Source organism: Thunnus albacares, chromosome 18, assembly GCF_914725855.1.
Source record: "Thunnus albacares chromosome 18, fThuAlb1.1, whole genome shotgun sequence".
Taxonomy (NCBI): Eukaryota; Metazoa; Chordata; class Actinopteri; order Scombriformes; family Scombridae; genus Thunnus; species Thunnus albacares.
In genome coordinates, this window is record NC_058123.1 from 17,674,680 (window position 1) to 17,695,644 (window position 20,965).

The following is a 20,965-nucleotide window of genomic DNA, read 5'->3' on the forward strand; positions in this document are numbered from 1 at the left end:
CTTGCTGGGCCGGACAGAACTTCGACGGGCAGCAGATGGTGTTGCCAGCGTGGCATGGGCATAAAAGCAAGGTGGACTCACACACATGGACGCACACAAGTACACACAGGCTGTCCTGCAACCAAGGTTGCCAGGAAGAATTTTAACAAATACTAATCTGAATGTCATATTCCACCAGCCTTTGTACTTATTTTTATCCTTCTAGTTTCTTTACTCTTTTCTTTGCTTATTAGCACTGATAATTATGCAGCCCACTTCTAATTTATTTCTAATTAAAAACTTTCCTCAGTATATTATGGAGCAGATGACATGTCACTGTCAACAAAGGAATAATCTGTCTGTGTAAGAATCTATAAATGAACATCATTCAAGACAGCACAATACTGGTGTCAAACAGGTGACATGCAGTCTTTGTTTTAAACACCCGATATAGAGCGAGTATCTCTTCTTAAAGAAAAATCTCACACTGTGACATGTATTATACATAAACGCACTAATGTTTGCACATATGCATACCTACACATACGTAAACACAAACATTGCAGATGCACAGCTAGGCACACACACACACTTTCAGCAGGCTGTGGCTGAGCAGCTGTCTAGGGAGTGGACGACATCTCTATTGTTGGAGTGTGATGGATGAGACGGGAGCTTTAAATGCTGCACTGTGGTGGACTATAGACTGGGGGGAAAAAATTTCCTCTAGACACACTGTGTACCTTCATTACTGCAGTTGATGGAAAAATATGTTTTGGAGCAGCTTTTTGAACAAGGACATCCACCCCTGAAGTCCTTTTCCATCTCATGAAAGGTGAGGACAACAGCCGTCAAATTAGGATCACACCGAATGAGTAGATGATGACATGACACCTCCACAATACTGGCATTGTATGAAGGAGATGGATTTGCTTTGAGAGCATGTATTTATGTGCTTTGGAAGAGTTGCTTCATATCTGGGCTTTCGATCAGTAACTCGCGGTCATTTCTCTCTCTCACTCTGTCACACACACACACACACACAATCACAAACACACACAATGTGGTTGGTGGGTAAATAATCCTGTCGTATGAACATCTGTTGTCAGTGACAGGTGACGGTAAGGTGAGACCACATTGTTACCCCCACCCAAAACCTCACACAAATAACCAATACACACACACATACACGCACAAATAAAGCCAGTAATGCTGTGTGCAGCTCAAGCCTTTGGCTGTCAGACTTGATCTCAGTCTTTCTGTATGGGTGGTGACAGCATGACATACACACCCATCAAAAGGCTTGACACTCTCTTTTGTTGACCGTAATACTCCAGGATCTTCAAACCAGCACACTGTGAAAAACACAACAGCAGCCGTTCCAGCTAATAATCCAAACAAATAAGCCTCCTTTCTTAAACTGAAACTCACTGAGATATAAAACACAAGTGTTATTTTGAGATCAAGATCAGACAGCTGTGGGTTCATGCCAGCCTTGATAGCAAGTGTCTTGAACAGCATGTTGACCGCCTTCCAGCTCCAACATTGTTCCATAGCTAACCCTGACCTCTGACCTCTCTGTGCAAGGGTGCAAGTGAGAAACAAAATTATCCTTTGGGGACCAATAAAAGATAATATATCCTCTAGGCATCCAGAAGAAATAGAGCCTGACTCGGACTGAGTTGCCATTTCATTTACAAATGTGAATTAATGCGCAAATCAGAGATGTGGGTGATGATGCAGACTACATAAGTAGGCTTATATTTTTTAATTCATATAAGTAGTAGCCAAGTTGCAGCCAGACAAGACGCGCTTTGGCAGGGTGATGTTAGTTGTTACAAAATACAAACGTGATCAGGCCTTCTCAGTAAGAACATTGCACAAGCTGCTTAAAAAAAAATCAGGCTAACCTCTTCAGTCTTTTCTTTTTAATCACTCCCCTAAACCTTTATGAAGCAGCGCTTACTTTGTTTGGCTCTATATTGACTACTGTGATCCTGTATTAGCATTTTAATATCTGTTTATTTTATTACACCTTTTTTGTTTAGATTTTCATCATTTTGCCCACAGTGCAGTACCTGCCTTTTATTCTTGTCACTATGTGTGATACTGAAAAATGCTACAAAGAGCTGAAAATGTGGTTTGACATTATTATAAAATCATTGGTACATTTTAAGGGCTTTCAAGGGAGCTAAAAATTGGAACAGACATACACGCAGACATGCACCTGTAAGTGCACACCTGCCCCATTCACAAAGGCTTGGGGGGGAGTCAGTAAGAAATGGAAACACACAGATGCTAAGTGAATGTACTTTGACTAAAACAGACCGCTGGCTGGATGATGCAAAGCAGTGAAACGAGTAACCCGTGCTTTAGTCGCTGTTGCATCTGACAGGCCAGTGAAAGCCAGCCTGAAGGTGTCTTCGTTTGGCTTTGCAAAGTGCTGCTCGTACGACATCCCGTCACATGTACAGTATGATGACTTTAGACTTCACACAAGAACAGAAAGCAAGAGAAGGCAGAGATACACAGCAGCATGTTTAGACAAAGAAAGCTGAGCACATACATGTTAGCTCTGACTGCAGCATTGATCTCGACCTTGACGGATATCGGTTACTGTTTAGATCAACGAGGGACATCAATGCAGCCTGTTCAACCTCTACTCCACGCGCTCAATCATCTCTTGTCAACCACCTGCCCGTTCCCTCCTTCCTCATCCTACATAACATCTTGGTACTTTCATCTTCCCCCATCTTTCCATCCTTCCATTCAGATCTTTCCTTTCCATCTCTTGAGATTCACTCCAAACCCTTGTGTCTATGCTTCTGCTATAGTACTTCAAAAGCAGCAGAAATGAGGAGAGAGCCACTCGGGAAGAGAGAGAGACATATAGAGTGTTTCCCACATCTAAACTGTATATTGTTTATGAATATAGAATCCCCATTTTATATATGTTCCCTTTTTAATTAATATTCTTTTATTAAATAAAATGATTCTTGTATTATACTGACTATTTGTATTTACTGCTTCAATAACTGTTTTAGTGAGCAGTTGATTGGAGGGAATATAACGGGATGATCAGAATAGTATGTATGAATATATCATATTTATAATGGCAGAAGATGAGGCATACAAAAGTCTTGCATCTATTTTGTCTTGCATGTGTGTTTGTGTGTGTGTGTGCATGTGTGGCTCTGTTATAGGCTACTTTCAGGGACAAATTTCAGACAGAAGACCAGTTAAATGGGGACAGCTTGTCATGGGGACATGGCTTTTGTCCCAACTGGGGACAAAAGCCATGTCCCCAATCAGACAACCCCAATAGGGTTAAGGTAAGTCTCCAGGAAATGAAGTAAATCTATTTAATGTCCCGAAAAAGTGACCGAGGACAACGTGTGTGTGTGTGTGTGTGTGTGACTGTGTGTGTATATATAAATGTGTGTGTGTGTGTGAGGGAGAGAGACAGAGAGTGTCTGCCTAAATCCTTCCATCTGTTGAGCAATAACAGACCTCGCATTAGGATCAGGATGAATAGAGAAAATAACAAACAACAATATTCCAGCTCACTGGTTTCCTGACTGTGGAGGCGAAGTTAGCACATGAGTCAAATATTTTGTCTCTTACCACTACATCACTTTGGTAAATTTTTAAACGTTACAGTAATGTCAGTTAAGCACAGACCTGCCCCGCTTGCATTTATTTGAGATGTTTCAGCAAGGGGCACTCCAGGCTAGATGTTAGATTCACACCTGCACACAAACATTTCTTTGAAATACGCAGATGATTTCATTCTGAAAATATGTAGTTTGGTTTTGACTCATCAAGTCTAAGACAGTTGCATCACTTTTAATGGAGAAAATAATTACATTCTAAGCCAGTCATTACTTGTATGAGTCTGTTTGTGTCTTCATACGTAGTTGTGATATGGTTAGGATTAGGTAGCTCAGGGAAAAATACACATACTGGGCTTTTAAGATGCTTTTACATTTTAATTGGGAAGCAGTTTTTCCCCTAGAAGTACACAAAGTATGACTGGACAGCAAGATTCAACTCTTGGGTCAAAACCATTGCGTTTTTTAAAAGGAAAATAAAAATCAAAGGTAAATGTCCTCAAGGTTTTAAATAGAAGTGTCAACCACCACCCAAAAATTATAAACTATTTATGTAGAGTCTTTCTGTGTAAAGGGTATCCATGTGATTTAAAGCAATTGTCTTCCAATAAAGTTAAATGAACATTTTCAGGTGAAATAGTGGAAACATATGGAGCTGTAGAATATTGCATTTCCACAAAGGGTTATGTTATATTTGAGATGTTTTGTTGCAGAATGTCATACCTGATTTCATCACCCAACATGTTTTGGTTTATCTTTTTTTTTTTTTTTTCTCCTCCACAGTTTGTAGGAACAACATCAAAAGACAGAGAATCTTTGTGTTTTTGACATTTTCTTTTTATTAACCGCACTTTCAACTGTGCATCATGTTTCTGCAAAAGGTCCAATTTTTGTGCAAAGAAATGTTAGAGCTCAGACTTACAAAGAAAGCTCTCTTGGGTTATATTATTTGCATTCAAACTTGGATTGTATCAGAAATATTGATTTGAATAAACCCCGACATGATGATCCTCAACAGGATATATGCATCAATTGCAGCAGTATCAGTTCACAAAGTGTTTGATGCAGAACTCATCAGTTAAATGCATGGCTTATGTTTACACTGTATATAGGAAAAACTACTCAAACGCTGCACTTCATAAGCCTCATAAGTCAGACTGTATTGGTATATTTGCCATGTTGTAAGGAAGAAATGATGAATGTTCACTATGAATTTACAACATATGTGATGCCAACTGCATCAGCTGATGGCTTTGAAGAATATGTACACATTGGAACCACATTCATTCAGCATACTGGTGTATGTTGTTACAGATCGTCAAAAGCCATGTTGAGGAGAATATGTGAAGCAGCGCTGTGTTGAGTGCTGTGGCACCGTGCCTCCAAATGAAAATGTTCCAGGTTTTGCTTCCAATCCAGGATATGAAATCACCTTGGGATCATAAAATATGTTATGGTAATTTGGTCATGATCATGATGGTACATTTTGCTCATACCATGGCACTGAACCACTGTGGTACTAGCTAATATTGTGCCATTATGGAAAAACTAGCACTTTACCGTCGTACACTAGCATATGCAAGTGTATGAAGGTAACTGCATTCACACAGATACCCAGTTTAAGTGTAAAATCTATCATCTCATTATTATATCTAAACTCTGTGCACTAAACTAATAGAATAATTTCTGATGTTCTGGACTGTTGCTGAGCATAATGTTAATTGTGTGCGTGCACATTTAAGATGTCTGGTATGTGTATCGGTGTGTATTTTAAAGTAGGGTATTACAGTAAGAGCAATGTAAATCCCTTGGACTTAGATCCAAAGGAGTTATGCGTGACTGACACGTCTCTGTTTGTAATACCCTGTCTTACTCCCCCGTTCTCTTCCCTTTTTTTTTTTCTAAGTCATTTTATCTCTCTGTCTGTCTCTCGCTCAAAAACATTTGCATACATCTCTGCTCTCCCACTTCCCTAATGATGGCTCAGACTCTGGATCCTGGGTACTATGATGAAAATGAGCGCAGGATATTTACATCTTTGGGGCTAATCCACTTTTAATGTGTCTCAGGCCCTTAATCGGCTTGTTTTATTTATGAGTCTGGCATGTTGGGTTTAAAGGTGTTAATTACAGTTCAGTTTTAGAGAGGCAGCTGTCTCCTTAGAGAACATGCAGCACAGAGAGATGTCTGTGTGTGCATGTGGCCGCATATCTGTGGATGGGTGGGTGGCCCTGTGGAAGTTTAAATGTGGGCCTACACATGCAACGTTTAACTAAAATCACGATGGAAAATATTTGTTTTTTTTAATCAACACACATATATTTTATTCATGCAAGAGTGTGTGTACACAGACACACACAAAGAAACAAATACCACTGATATTTTTCATTATCCTGTCACTGATAAAAGAATTTTATTTCCTTTGCGGTTTATTACATTTAAACATCTCTATATAGACTTTTTGTCAGTTTTGTCTTTTAATTTAACAAAAAAAAGCCTCCACAAAAGTATCAGTATCTTTCACATGATTAAATTTAGAAGCAGCGGGTTAAAAAGATCAGAGGAGGAAAAGTTGAAAGAAAAGAATGGACAGGAATGGACAAAAAGGAAAGCGTTCATAAATAAAGAATCATATTGGATAGGCACAGGCTTCTCCTTACAAGGTAGATTGTGGTACTTTGTAAAAATCCTTCTCCTTGTCTTTTTTTCACATCTCATCGCTTATATTGCTTTTGACTCTCTTCTATCAGAGCTTTGTGCTGTTTTGGTCACCTCAGTTTCTGTTTACTTTTGTTCCATGACATGAACAGAAGAAAACTTCAGGTAGTTTTCAAATAAGTCACATTGTGGGTCTCAATCTCAACAGTGTTGGCTTTGGGAGCTCAATTCACTTGTAAGTACGCTGCAGACACACACAACCACTCTGCAGTGTATCTTCTTATTACTTGATCGTGAATGCATGTTGCTATAGCTGAAAATGTCTTAGTTCTTGTAATTTAATTAGCGAGTGCTTCTTTCCAGTTCTACTATTTTGCAAAAATGCTCAAAAATCTCACCAGGAAGAAGCAGAAACGCCAATTAAAAAAATTATAAAATATGACAAGATAACTCATTCATTCTTAATTCTGATCGTAAAGGACTTTTCTGCATCTTTCCATCCTTGTTAGTTTAATCAATGTGTCTAAATATAATCTTTTGTTTGAGCTGCAATCAGTTCAACATTAGCATCTCAATGTGTGTCCGTGTGTTTGTGTGTGCTATAGTTGAAAGGAAGGGACAAATCATTTGAAATAATGAAGTTTTTCCAATTACAATAGATCAAAAAAGGAACATGAGGTGTGTGCAGTCATGTTTTAAAGATCTCTAAGGTCTCTATAAGATGGTTTAACACAGTGTGTCTGTTAGTCTGAGAGACAGAGAGATACTGTAGAGTGTTGGAGGAAAGAGGAGAATGAAGACAGCTCACCAGAAAAAAAAAAAGTCTCACTTGTGTGTATAATGTGTAAGCATGTGATGTATGTGTGTGTGTGTCTGTGGGTTTAGGCATCTGCCTCTGATCCGCAGGCTGAGACTACATTCACACCTGCTGAAGATTTTTTCCCAGACACTCAGAAATCTGTCACCTCCACATTCTCCCTCTGTCTCTCGCTCTCTCTTGCTGTCAGATTTGCAATGATCTTTTTTACACCCTTCCTCTCGTCTGCTTTCTGCCTTTAACTTTTCACATTAATTTATTTCTCACTTCTGCATTGGGTTTTAGGGCACATATTCCTTTCCCCACAGAGATGTGCTCCTTCTCTTTTTATAACCCTCTTACACTTTGTGATCTCTCTCCTCCAACCTTCTCTTCTCATTATTCCTTCCTCTCTCTCAGTCTCACACTCACCTCTCTTGTGACTCCATCTCCTCTTCTCCTCCTTTTATTCCTCTCAGTACAAATTCAGAATAATGGGTGCAGTGTGGTCATGAAATTGGACATAGTGCCATACAGAGTGTAACAGAATGAAGTTCATTTAAAAGAAATAACAATGAATAAAAGACACTAGAGGCAAATATGTACATTTATTTTTTTCCTTTGGTCATTTAAGCCAAGTGCCTTTTAATTAGTTTGTTTATTGAAATCAAATTATCATAAAAATACTGTATATAAAATAAAACTTAAAGTGATTAAATAACATGATGAAAAAAGCTCTGGGAGGCTTTATTTTGGCACAGAGGTGCTTTGAACAAGCTCAGATGCTTACAATGACTTATGCAAACACTTTCTTGAATTGTTGCCCAGATTTTTTCAGCAACCTGAAAAGTTCTGGTGTCATGCTCATTGATGTCCCTATTTGGAAAAACAGTGTACCCACCACAGCTTAGTGAGCAAGAGTAAGAATGGTGACATTGTTTTCCTTCAAAGCAACAAGAATAGCTACATCCATAAAAATGGATAAAATAAAAAGGGTGGAAGAAAAAAAAACATGCATGGATGAGATTAACACAACTGTATGGGTTGTTTTAAACCTGCATTAACTGCTTTTTTGGCCACTTGGGGGCAGTGGAAGTTGTGAACACTGACATATATTACCAACTTTTGAATTGATATGTTGCACTTGTTAGCAAACAGTTGCACATTCAGCAGTTATGGAGCAACATTATCATTCATTTGGAGTGGAGTTTCTGTCCACCCGATGAATGTTAGTCCAATAATCACTCACCTTTAGCTTATCAACTCTTGAGGGAAACATCTTAGCAACTAGCAACCTGCTAACTTTTAGCCATTTGGTGCTGACACCTGGTGTACAGTGGGTCTCTACAGCTCTTTCTATGAAAACAACTGCCTGTTGTGGCCCAACATAACACCATGAGAGTGATGAGAATGAACCAGAACAGTAAAGTTTCAGTCAGACAGCTAAACAATGAGCTGAAACTCGCTATAAAACTCTGTAAAGCCGAGGGGGGCTGCAGATTTGGTGATAATTCTTTGTAGGTGCCACTTCACTATGAACAACAAAAGCAGAACATTGATAGCGGCTGCCTTTTGCTGTCTGAAAGCATCTTCAAGGTGTTGAATGGTTTGTGAAAGGTGTTGACCCCCTGTGACTTGAAAACTCACTATATGTTCTGCCATGTCAGCGAGTCCCACTGGGATGGTTCTGGTGGTCTTGATTGAGTTGGGCAATGTCCATACACTCACATTCAACACCAACAAAGCTCTGAACCTTGACAGGGGTTATGATCTCCTCCCCTTACACAGCCACCTGTCACTGAACAGCTGAACCAGCTGAACCAGTGTCAATGATAAAGATAAAAGTCTAAGAAAAAGCTAGTAAGTGGACCTTTGAGTTGAGATGATTTTGTTACCCATACTGTTCCCTAAAGATCAAAAATAAACCTTTATATCTTGAAACTCTTGTAGAGAATAGAAGTCCAGATAATGTTGGCTTGGTGGCTTCTAGATTCATGTATTTGCTCCTTTAGGTACCTTACATTGGACAACACCATTTCAGGGTTGAGTACTGTGATGAGTGTCATGGCCAAGAACCACCATGTTGATGCACTGAACATCCTCCTCCAACACAATATGTTGGAGAAGGAGAGAAAACCAAGCTTCATCATTAATATCATCTTGTTTCCCCCCCTGGAGGAGGAGTACAAGGACACTCTAATAAGGAGGAGCATCGCCTGCATGGTGCTTTGTTTCAGAGCGCTCTCCCGTGTTTCTATTACACACCTACAGGTTTGTGGAATAGTTAATATATTTGAAGAGAAATTCCATCCTAAAATACGTACAAACTAATAACTACTAGATATAGGTTACCTTAGATGTTTTTTTCTTTGTGGATTTCTACAATTCTTGAGGCCATCTTTCAAAAGGAAAAAGGGATAATCTGTGTATGTTTTATACTGTATTATGTAAAGTATAAATAATGCTTACCCCAATTTATAAAATGAACATGATTTCTTTCATCTACTGGTATCTTGTCATGCAGATTGTTTTGGTCATTAAATTTTCTGCCCAAACTCTAACACAACAGAAGTGAGTTGGATTTAAAGTTTGAAAAATGTTCCCCTTTCCAGTCCTCTTAATCACTAAGCGATTTAAATGTTTTTGATTTGCTGGGATTTCTCTAGCTGGAAAACAACCTAGTCAATTGGAGCTTTGTATGCAAGGTGAAAATGGGAGCATCATCTTTCTGTGCCAGACGCATAAAGATAGCTAAATTCTCAACAAATAGCACCAGAAATGGCTTACACTCAGCTCACAGAATTTACAACTCTTTAATTGGCATATTTATTCAATTGTGATGAAACATGTGAAGTTAATTTCTACACCTACCACCGCTTATGTGTTGACTGAAAATGATGTTGGCTGGGTGACTGTTGTTACTGATTTGTTAGGGGGAAAATAAATCAAAATACCTCCTCCCGTACCAAACAGAAATGGGCAAACATGAACACAATGTCACTTCACTATCAAGTGAAACAAAATAGCTACTCAGTCTAATTATCCTGCCATTTAAAAATTCAATAGAGCAACATGTTTTTGCAGAGATAACAGTGTCAACAGTTTTCATTGGAACTATGTACTAGTGAAGAAATAGAAAAGTCACAGTGTTTTGTGGCTTGTATTCAGGTGGAGGTATTCTAGTATAAATCTATCAAAACCTGGTTAAATCAATCAAAATATCAGAATGCCTGAAATTAAGGACTGGAGTGACAACATCCCCCATAACTGCAGTATGGTCCCCTGCGAGTTGAGTCACTTGTGCAGGGTTGCCATAATGAGGAGCCTTTTGGTCTGTGGACTGCTGCCCAAAGGCATTTTTGAACTGCCTTTGCCTGTAATCATCCAGAAGTACCTCAACAGAAAACACCTCAAACCCACTATCATCCTGGACACCTGATGATCAAATAAATGCTTGAAGTCTCCAAAGCAGCTGAGAACAAGATGGTTTCTTTGTGTAGATTAAGGTGGTAACATAAAGTAATGCAGACTGTAGATCATGTTTTGTATTCATAGAAACATCATAGAATTACAAAATGGCACCAGACATCTTGATTTTCTTCACTGCATGGTCCCTAAATTTCCAAACATCAAAACAGTCAAAATGGCTGATTACAGCATACACAGTGTCATGGGTTATTATTCCAAAGTATATATCCTATGTGCAACAGAATTAAAAACCTTGATTAACACCCATCACCACTGTAAATTTAGACAACCTCATTTTTTAGCAGTCAGTTATCCACACATTTAGAGATATTAAAGTAGACACATACAGTACTTAATAACTCTTTACATACATAATGGTTGAACAGTTATTTGTCAACAATGCTATGGCACTGTAGTGCTGACAGTTGTTGCTCAGCCGTAGAGGGAAAAAAGCCATCTCAGCAATGAGGTCAAGATGTTTTGGAATTTCTGTCATGTTAACCAGTGTAGTTTGTAGAGTACATATGTCAGTGCTCAGGTATTTGTGGGGGTGACAAGTGCTCAAGCAAAACAAAAGACACTAAGCACCCAGAAATAGTTTAGGAGAGTGGGGGCTTTATTACTGCAAGTGGGATCATTTATGCACTTAATTAGATTCAGTAATTATAAAACAAATTGCACATGAGCAGCAGAGCAAAGGCCCACTTTTCTCCTTTGTGGCAATAGGCTTCATATTGTAGTTCTTAGCATTTCCTCTTGTAAAATGCACTGATGTTGATTATAATGAGGCAATATGTGGTTATGAAAGAGGGCCACATGTTGATGGTAACAATACAGTGAAAGTATTTATAGGTTTTCAGGCAAGCAATAAGAACCCAACCACCTGTTCCTCTAACTATTTATTGAGATAGACCACCATGTATGTCTGTGTGTGTGTGTGTGTGTGTGAGAGAGAGAGAGAGAGAGAAGAAAAAACAGAGAACAGAAGATCACAACAGCGAGACAGTGTGTGGTAATTAGTGTGTTCTATAACCATGAGGGGAAAAGAGCATACATGGCGTAATGATTTAACAGAACATACATTTTTAATTAAGAACTTCATCACATCAGCAACAATGAGAACATATATTTCATAAAAACGTATTAATGTTAATAATATTACCTCCACTGCAGTATAAAACACTGCTGGAAACCTTGGAATAATGTAGAAATATTGTAAGTAATGTGGTTAAAATGTGAGGGATGTAACATTACTGTAATTGTTTTTTGTAAGTCCTGCTGAGAGCCGCAACTAAATCCATGCTCATTATTCGTAAGTAATCAATGATCATGTTTATTGATCCTCAGCCCCAAGGAATGGGAGGTCGCTAGGGATGGTCCACATAATTGACTAAAATCAATGCACTCACACTAATTGGGTTGGGAGCCAATGGAAGTGGGCTCTCCTCAGAAAGAGTGGTCAGAGGGTGAGGTCAACCATCTGTAGAGAAATGGAAAAACTGATCTAAGATGAGCACAGAAGCTATTTACCTGTGACCTTCCCCTGAACTTCTGTTGACCTACTGAGGGAGTGAAGCTGGTTCAATACAACATTGTGTAAAGAAGGACACAGTAAAGTAAATCCATTGAATATGGTATGCAGTGTTGGTATGGAATCATCCGCTCAATACTGAGTGCTGCATGGGCAAAAGCCCGAGGCAACTAATGTCGACTATTTCCATTGTGAATTTAGTACATGGTGAAATCAGTCAATCAATTTAAGTTTATACATATATATATATATATATATATATATATATATATATATATATATATATATATGATGTAGCACTTTTATTGAACATTGCAGTGCACTGTACTGCACAGAAAGACAAAAATCTGACTATTAAACACATTCAAATGATATAATAAGTGATAAGGCAAAATGTAAGCACTTTTTCATATGGAGTACAATAAATTTTCAAAATGTTCCAATTAAAACATGCCAGTAGTAGGATTAACGTAAGTTAATGCCTTCCCTACCAGGGGTGTCTGAGGAGCATCTTAAACACAAGAGCATCATCAGAAGACTTGGAACATGCCATTGATCCAAAATTGATTGACATTAGTGTAACACGCAGACAAACAGGACAGAAACTTCACTGAAGGTTGTCTTCCAGTGAGAAAAATGAAACTGAGAAAATGCTTTTTTTTCCTCACTGTTAAAATGGTCAAATCTGGTTGTGATCTGCCAAATTTTAACAATGCCAATTTCAAAATTGTCTTTTATCCCCAAACTCCTTGAAAAACTTGTATAACTCTTGGAAGTTTTGAGTAAAAACCAGATCTAGGAAATGTTTTCAGTCTGGTTTATGTACTGCATCACAACACTATTGTTGTGCTTATTAGAGTAACAGAAGATACAGCATGTAAAGGACTGCTGATACAGGTGAACACTCCAATTATGTACTGGTGGACCTGAGTGCAGCTTATGATATAACAGGCCTTTTTCACAAGAGAAAAAGCACATAGTTGTCACAATTTTTAATATTATTTGTCTCTCTGCTTATAGGTTAAGATTACGTTTGGTTATATTAGGCATTATGAAGTGAAGCACTGATGGGTTGCGAAGCGAGAGACTAACAAGACAGCCAGAAACCTGTCTGTTCCTGCTCATTATCCTCTGACGGTGGTTGTGTGTGGTTTTTGGCGCGTGTGTACGTGTTTGTATGCATCCTGTGAACATGATATTTTAGTAATGGTTATTGATCCTCACCCAGACAGGATTGATTTTTTTTCAAGCATAAGATGATACATCTAATGTTTGTAACATTGTTTTAATCACTGTTTACAATAAAACTAATGTTCTAGCCTATTTACCAACAAACACCACAGTAATACAGTCGGGCCATTGTGCATCACGGGAATGCTGCTGTAGAAGTTATGTAAATGCAGTTTTGTAATCTAAGCTCATCTTTGAAAGGCGCACCTTCATAAACGAAAACTAACTATTTCTGCAGAGAGAGTTCATGAGGGAACAGAAAAATAACAGGGGACTTTGAATTGTATAAAAGAAAATCTAGCTAAGAATAATTGAACTGTTCTGTTCTGTAGCCCCAAACACAATATTTATTTCCCGGTCTTGACTGTTTTTTTTCCCCCTCATATTTCTATCCTATTCATTCTATTGTGTTCAGCCAGCCAATCTATCACTGAGTACTCACAGGCATTTGTCTTGCAAGACTCTTGTGTCACAGAGCAATAAACAATAATTGATATAAAGGAGCTGGCTAAAAGGAAGAGGGAGCTAAATTACTCAGTATTAGAGACTTCAGGGTGTTTTGTTTGAGGCACAACACATGCTAATATTGAGTGAGAATGAGTTCAAAAATGAGAGAAACAAGATACAGAGAGACATAAGAAAGTGTAAGTGAGAAAAATGATATGGGAAAAATACCCCTCCTTTGTTTACACTGTGTCAGAAGTGTGTGAAATTACAATCTTGTTGACACATAGACACATAACATGGAAGACCAATCAAAGCTGTCACAAGACTTTGCCATTAGATGCAGTGTGATTGGCTGTTGAACAACCAATCTCGTTTCAGAACCCATTCCCACTCCCTGTGCACTTATCTCGTTGCAGAAAAACACACCTGTACGTATCATCAGCTAAAATATATGAAGATAAAATCGAACTCTACTGTATGTGTGTGTCAGTTGTATCAATTTCACTAAAGACTGTCAAGATTTTGCGTTTCACTAGCCTGATTTCAGACCTCCAAATGACCTCAGACCTAGATTTAGAAACATTTGGAAAGACTTGATTATGTAATGTTGTTTATATCCACCGTCCAGTTACTCTCTTAGCTACCTTTAAGGGTTTTTATTATTCTATCTCTCTATGTGCTGGCCCATCTGCTGTAGCATTCATCATTCTTCTTAGTAAAGTAAAGAAGAGCTTGAAGTGTGTAACTGAATTTGAAGTGAAAAATTACAGCTAGGAAAAAAAAACACTGATGGGAAGAGGGGAGGCCAGGAGGGAAAAAATAAGAGAAAATAGCATACATGTGGAAATGAGATTGCGTGTTGTGGGAGCAACATGGCCTCAAGTTTAACAAAGGGGGCAGAGGAGAGAAAAGAAGCACGGGGATGGGATGGGGATAAATGAGGGAGCTGGAGACAAGGAGAAGTGAAGGATCAGCAGGCACTTCTATGAAACCAAACACCTGAGGCCCTCGCTACCTCTGCCTCTCTCCTGTGAGCTGGTAGCAGAGAGGCAGGATGATGGTAGGATTCATCTTAGTGGAGTCCAGATGTATCAGTGATAAAGATGCATTTGTGTGCGTGTGTCAGATAGTGAAACATGAAACAAACATTTTGCTACACAGACAGAATCAAAAGAAATTGATGTATAAAAATACTTTTAAGTGTAAATCTATGCTCTCTTGATGATTTTTAAGTCTTTTTTGCCTGATACTACACTGCACAGGCAGTAGATCAAAGAAATTATTGAAAAGTAGTTATTCACACTTTTTAAGCTGTTGCTTATGGTTAGGTTTCACCATTCAGTATACAGTAGCAAGAAAAATGTCATCTGATTGATAAATTTGAGGGCTATCTGCCATATTCAGTGCTGTACACATATACAAGAAATTGTGTATTTCCATTTTTGTGTTGGTGTTTTAGCTCTTAGAGGAAAAGTGTGGAAATAGGTCAGAATTCTGCATACTCACTGAGCTTTGAAGCGCAAATTAAGAACAGAGAGAAAAGCACAAAACCAAAGGATACTATTTATTCATGATGCAGTCAGGTAGAATTGACAATCATCATCAATGCAGCATCTTTGTCAGAACATGTGCACTACATAGCTTGCATATATAGGATTTTTGCAAATGAACACACTTTTTTAGAGAAACATCATATGAACAGAATCAAGTAATGCATCAAATCACTTGTCAGGGGTGCACACACAGTTTAGCAGGCAGGCAGCTGGGACATCATTAGTGCAAGCAGCCTGCGTTGAATGTTGCAGATGCTCTCTGTTCTTGTCAGGGTGGATCTGACATGAGAGCTAAAGAAGCTGGGAAAGGTTCAAAACAAGCTTTTTTTCTTCCTAGAAAATCAGGATGAGAGGTTAAGACAAGGGCAGTGCCGTGTACAAAGGTTATTTATTTATAAATCTCTTTCTCTCTCTGTCTGTCTCAGTCTGTCTCTGTTTATTGCGCCCTACTTTTTACAGTGAGTGTTAGAGAGCTTTTTTTAACCTGTGTTTTACCAGAATCTGTGCCCTTCCATGCTTCATTTTTTCTTTTTTTTTTAAAGTCACACCGCAGGGGCAGTGGAGAGGCCCAGGTGTGCTTCTGGTCAGCAGGAGTGCCCCTCTGTTAGCTTAAGTGCTGCTCTGTTGTGACCTCAGAGCATATATAAACTCTAAAGCTAAATGTTACCCCAACTCTTCTTCTGCTCCTGCCACTTATAGAGAGTCTTTGCACACCACTGCTGTAAAGCATGAAGCTAGCATAAATTATGGTTCATGATTGATGGTAACAATTTGTGTTCCTGCATTGGCTTTTCATTCTACTCACCAATCTTCTGTTTCAAAATTTGAACATGAATAAATATGTTAAGAGTGATTGCTTACACATGTACTTACACATGTTACAAAATTGTAATCTCAGAAATACTCAACATAAACTTGTACTCAATTTTAACTTTGAACCTCTGGATACTAAACAGCTAATGCAACACATCTGTGAGTGTGTTAGCGTGTGAATGTGTGACTTTGCATGATCGAACGAATCACAGATGTATTTCGGTGATCCTACAGTGCATATTACAGGGGGATCAAACACTGTCACGTATAGCCATCATCAACAAATCCTGTTCACACAAACACACACACACACACACACACACACACAGGTCAGGGTGTAATCCCGCTCTGTCATTCACAAATCAGTTTCAGTGTCAACATTTGGTGATTATGATGATTACAGTCGTATTTAACAAGTATGGGATAACATGAAGTAATTTGTCACACACTTTTTATCTTATCTTTTAATGTAATATCCAGTGTGAATGAACACACATGTTCATTTGCTAAAGGTTCAACGCACCTTTGTGCTCTGTTCTTATCTTATCACAGTTTTCTGTTTTTATCCCTTGGCGCAGTGTACACTTATTGAGATCACCTTTCAAAAGAACTGTTTCTGATGTGTGCCAACCTCGCGGACAGCTGCTTACTTTATTCACAACATAATCCCCCTGACGCGAAAGTTCTTTTTAACATTTGCCGGAGTGCTGCATTGTGAAGACATGAAGAGAAAGGGCATGTCACGGAGGAGAGGCTGTTGTTGTTGACCTTCAGTGGAAAGATTCATCAGCCTGATTAAACATCCCTGAAGGCCTTGAACTGGATGGTGTAAACTTAAACTCCACTCAGATTGGAAAAATCCTTACATTATGTATGCTTGTAGAAAAATGGTTAACTCAAAAATACGTTTTTTTTTTAATAACTTTTAAAAGTTAAATATGTTTCTAATTCTTTTAAGGGCCACAAAAGGTAATGTTTATTTTTGTTCAAGTACATTTTTATTGAACAATGTAAGAACATATGGGTGCCTATAGTCACACCCATCTACACATCCTGTTGAACTGTCAATTCCATATGCTTCAACAGTTTCAAAATCGAAATCCACAGGCATGCACATTTTACAGCTTTCATATCTTCCAGACAGAAGAGGTAAGTCCAAAAGGGCATGTTTATTGCTGTTTGTCTGTAGTTGTTGGTTGTCTGGCTGTACATTTTCTTAAACATGTGATTTAATTTTTTCCTCCTCGTTTCCTCCTTTATTTTGTGCTTATTGCTCAGCCCTATGAAATACTTTGCACACAAGGTGTTGTATTTAAAGTGCTATATATACTATTTATATAAACTATATAAATAAAGTTGAACTGAGTAGAGTTGAGTTATTGCTCATTTTATTGTTTTGTTGAAGGTTTTACAACTTTGTTTCCTGCTACTACTACTTCCCTACCCTAGATAAAGCCAAAGGAATTGTGAAATCACACTCTGGGGTTATGTTGGAGTAAATATTAATTAGCAAGATGAGATATGTTATTCAATAGTGCTTCTTAATGCACTTACAAATGAGCTCATCCACACTGCACTCTGAAATTCAAATTTAGCCGCATATCAACATGAGCAACTTTGGGCAGATGCTAAAGGAGGTTGGGGACTTTAGTTTGTTTCAGAAACGCTTACTATACTGGTTGGATTGTGCATCCCCAGCATGTTTGCTGCTTTTGATGTGATTAGCCAGGTGTTTATGGGCATGAGCGTCCCACATTATTGTAACACTAGCTGGATCTTGGACTGTGGGCCCAAACTGACGCACAAGACACGGAGAAAGCTCACCCTCCCGGTGAACAAGCATGGGATGTTTGAAAGCTGTAAAATGTTCACACCTGTGGATTTGGATTTGGAAACCATTAAAGCATATTAACAGTATAACAGAATGCATAGATGGATGGGATTATGAGGCACCCATAGGAGCTTCCAGGACTGTGTCAGAGGTGTCAGAGTCCCCACTAGACTGGAGCTGGTTCCTTACAGGGTCTCTCAGTCCTCTGTATTGAGTCCATTATTCCTTGCTATTCCCCTACTCACAATTATTTCTTTGATCTATTCTGTTCACTTCTCCTCCTTTTACCATCATTCTTATTTTCAATTTGATTTAGTGTGTGACAAGAGTGGTTTGACTGAGGCATCACAGTCCATCTACATAGCAGGTTTTCTGGTTGGAGTGTTGGCATTTGGGGCAATTTCTGATGGACCCACAGCGTATCCAATCCCACCTCTTGTCCAACGTATGTGATAGTCTCATTCTTTATGAGACTAAAGGGAATTTTGCTTTCATAATAAATTGTCATTATTATTATTATCATATTATTATTTATTATTATTTACACAATGTAGGAGTATCACCAACCCATAAGAAGGCCCCTTGAGAGTCTATATTAACGGTAAATGGTCAAATGGACAGCACTTCAATAATTTCTCCCTGTCATTCGCCCATTCTCACACACTCACAATGCCATGCCATACAAGGTACTGGCCTGCCCATCAGGAGCAACTTGGAGTAACCATGGTGACAAATGTCCCCTAATCTTAACAGAACAGTGACCCAAACCATGATCTTTTACTGACCAAATTGTATTTGTCCCTAAACCTCACAAACTGTAACCATAGTGGTGTAAGAACATTTCAAAACAGTAATATTTTTGAAAAGATGATGTCATCCTGTTGATAGTGGCGTCAGATCAGACGAGAGAGAGCAGAAAGGGACAGAAAGGAATTCCTCATTGGATACTTCTGTGGACAAAGAATAAAAGAAAGAAATTTACCCTAAACTTTATCATGTTCTACTGTAAGCAAAAAGTGGATGATCGATGACACATATGAAGGTTGACAGAGAGCAAAGTAGGTTAAACTTCACCTCTTGTGTTAGACACTTTCACTTTCACTCCTTCTCCTACTGTTGTGGATGTTGCATTTTCACCCCACATCTACATTTATATGGTTCTCAAATTTTTTCTGTAGCATTTCATGGGATATCATTATGATGCATACATCTGAGATGGGTGGGTCCACTGTTTGTGTGTGACTAAAGACGCTCAGTATGTATGACGCAGTAGAAGTGCTAAAAGTAGGACTGTTGAGTGGCCAGTCTATGCCAAGGCAAAATTGATGGCTGCAATCCAACTGTAAGATCTGTCTTACTGATTTTAAGGGGTGGAGTGGACTGATCCCTCTAAGTCTGCTCTTTGCACCAGCATCCTGTTGTTTGTCCCTGTTGGACTGATGGTGTTGCCAGGAATTGCCTTTACATCAGCAAATAGAAGATCCTGCAGCTGGTGCTCTTCAGCCCTCTTCTCTTAATTGTAGGATTTCTCTACTGGTCAGCTGCCTCCAGGATCATAATACCTAGATGGGTTGTTTAAATGCTATTCTTGTTCAACAAAAGTTACATACCATACCATATTGAGAAAATGAACTCTCTTAATGGGATATAACTGGTGTGTTTTTGGTTTCTTCCTAACCTCAGATAATTACTTCATGCCATGTTTAACATTTGTTACATGAATACATAAATAATCCATGACATGTTGTGTATTAATGGTAAAAGAAAAAGTCAAGACAATGAAGTGTTTCTTTTAAAGAGCAGCTTAAAGGATATGGCTGGCAGCCATATCTGCAGCTGAAAATCTTGTTTTTGCCATCCAACAGTGGTTTTACTTCTAATTGTGATGCAGTGATATAAAAGTGTTTTTCAGGGTGTCAGTACACTGTGGCATCATGCACTGTTGAGTGTAGTTAAAGTGGCAACATAGCGCACATTTGACAACTACCAACCAACCACAGCCATCAGTGATCCTGAATGAGGTCGTAGGTGACACAGACTTGAAACTTTTGACCAGACAGGTCAGTTACACACAGCTTTTCAGCCTGGTGTTAAGTCTTTAAATAATTTTAAAATTGAAAGTATCTCTCCAACCCTGATACCAGGTTTTCCACAAATCTCCTATATTATGGACTGAGCCTGAATGTTGGCGGCTTTGGCCTGAACCTCACACAGTTTGTCTTTGGGATTGTTGAAATTCTTGCACAGCTGAGCAGTTTGGCTCTAATTCAGCACTCTGGAAGGAGAATAAGCCAAGCAGGCTTCCTGCTCTTTGGGGACGCTGCTTGCCTTGTGGCCCTTGCCATCCCAAAACCATGCTATAGAGGTGTCAGTTTGTCTGATCTTCCTCTGATGTAACAGTTGTTGCGGTAGTGGGTAAATATTCTGCAACTGCCTCTTTCACCACAGCATGCTTATACTACCTTATTATAACCCACCATTTTAAGGTAATATTCCTTTTTGTGCCCATTAAAATTCTAGTATTAGATTACTTTTACTGTCCATTCTTGCAGGCAAAATGGTTTAGGTCTAAACTCCATGTGTGTTCATGTGGTGAGCAACCTCGCTCCACTGATCCGGCTCCTGGAGGTCGACCATTACAGCGTGCCCATGCTGATATATGGCATCGTCCCTGCTGCTGCTGGAACTTTGTGTTTGTTACTGTCTGAGACCCGCAATGTTGAAGTTCAGGACCACGCTGAGCTTAAGTGAGCTGGTGATTTTATGATATGATTTTAGGGACAGAAGATATTGATATTCTGAATTCATGAAGAGCACAAAATGTTTTTTATCTAGTGGATCCTTCACTGTTTCAGCAGGCATTTTCTCTCCTCTGGAGTCAAGTGTAAGTCAACTTTATGGAACCATTTGGTTGCATTACCCTGTTTAAAATGCTTCAACAGTGACACCTGCAAGGAGGGAGGAGAAAGGACAGTGTGTGAAGTGGGGGGGGGGGGGGGGCAATTGGTGGAGATGGAGTGGGGGACAGAGGAGGACGGGTGCCTGCTGCCC

At 38.9% G+C, this 20,965-nt stretch overlaps 1 pseudogene; it reads left to right on the forward strand.

The window, feature by feature from the left end:
• The first annotated feature begins 17,690 nt into the window (after window positions 1–17,690).
• LOC122968999 lies at window positions 17,691–20,665 on the forward strand (annotated as a pseudogene).
• Window positions 20,666–20,965: the final 300 nt, after the last annotated feature.